The sequence below is a fragment of the Octopus bimaculoides genome, chromosome 5, assembly GCF_001194135.2.
Source record: "Octopus bimaculoides isolate UCB-OBI-ISO-001 chromosome 5, ASM119413v2, whole genome shotgun sequence".
In the NCBI taxonomy this organism is placed as follows: Eukaryota; Metazoa; Mollusca; class Cephalopoda; order Octopoda; family Octopodidae; genus Octopus; species Octopus bimaculoides.
Genome location: NC_068985.1, coordinates 14,171,603 through 14,172,601, shown reverse-complemented (window position 1 = coordinate 14,172,601; position 999 = coordinate 14,171,603). Strand labels below are relative to the sequence as shown.

The following is a 999-nucleotide window of genomic DNA, read 5'->3' as shown; positions in this document are numbered from 1 at the left end:
GTAATCCCTTTATATCCCTATATATAATAATCCCTCGACTATCACGGGTGTTACGTTCCAAAACCCACCGACAAAGGTGAAAATCTGCGAAGTAGAAACAATACTGTATATTTTTTATATATTATTTTTATTATTTATTTATTATTTCATTTATTTTTGCTTTTATTTATTAATTATTTTTATTATTTAGTCATTTATTTTATTTGTTTATTTTATTACTTATATATTCACTAATCATTTTTATTATTTATTTATTTATTATTTTTATTTATTTATTTACTATTACTATTTCTATATTTATTATTTACTTTTTTTATAATTTGTATCTATTTATTTTATTATAAATGCAAAACAGCACCACAGAGGAATCTACGTAAGCTTAAATAATAAACCGCGATAGGTAAACCGCGATATGTAAACCGCGATAGGTAAACCGCGATAAGCAAATCGCGATAGGTGAACCGCGATAGGTGAACCGCGATATGCCGTAGGATTACTGTATATTTTGATTCATATAAATGCCCTCGTATATTTTCACACTCTGGTCACTGAAAATAAACTTCACCAATCTTCCGAACTTCACATTAAAACAGAAAATTGTTGTATGTATGAATGTATATACATAATTAACTTTCCTTTCAAAGCATTAAAGAGAACCGGCTGAATTGCTGTTGCGGAAGTACAGAACCATTTGTTTCGAGGGTACAGTTGATACCATAGCATCTGCGGGTGGAAATACACAGTTCAGCAAATTCTTTTATTCTTTTATCTGTTTCAGTCATTTGACTGTGGCCATGCTGGAGCTCTGTCTTTAGTCGAACAGATCGACTCATGGACCTATTCTTTGTAAGCCTAGTACTTATTCTATCGGTCTCTTTTGCCGAACCGCTAAGTTACGGGGACGTAAACACACCTACATCGGTTGTCAAGTGATAGTGGCGGGGAGACAAATACACACACACACACACACACACACACGTATATATATATATATATATA

At 31.9% G+C, this 999-nt stretch overlaps 1 protein-coding gene across 1 annotated transcript in view; it reads left to right on the top strand.

The window, feature by feature from the left end:
- LOC106877221 (cytochrome P450 CYP12A2) overlaps positions 1-999 on the top strand; it is a 45,227-nt gene that overhangs the window by 31,239 nt on the left and 12,989 nt on the right. The gene's annotated exons all lie outside the window — the stretch shown is intronic.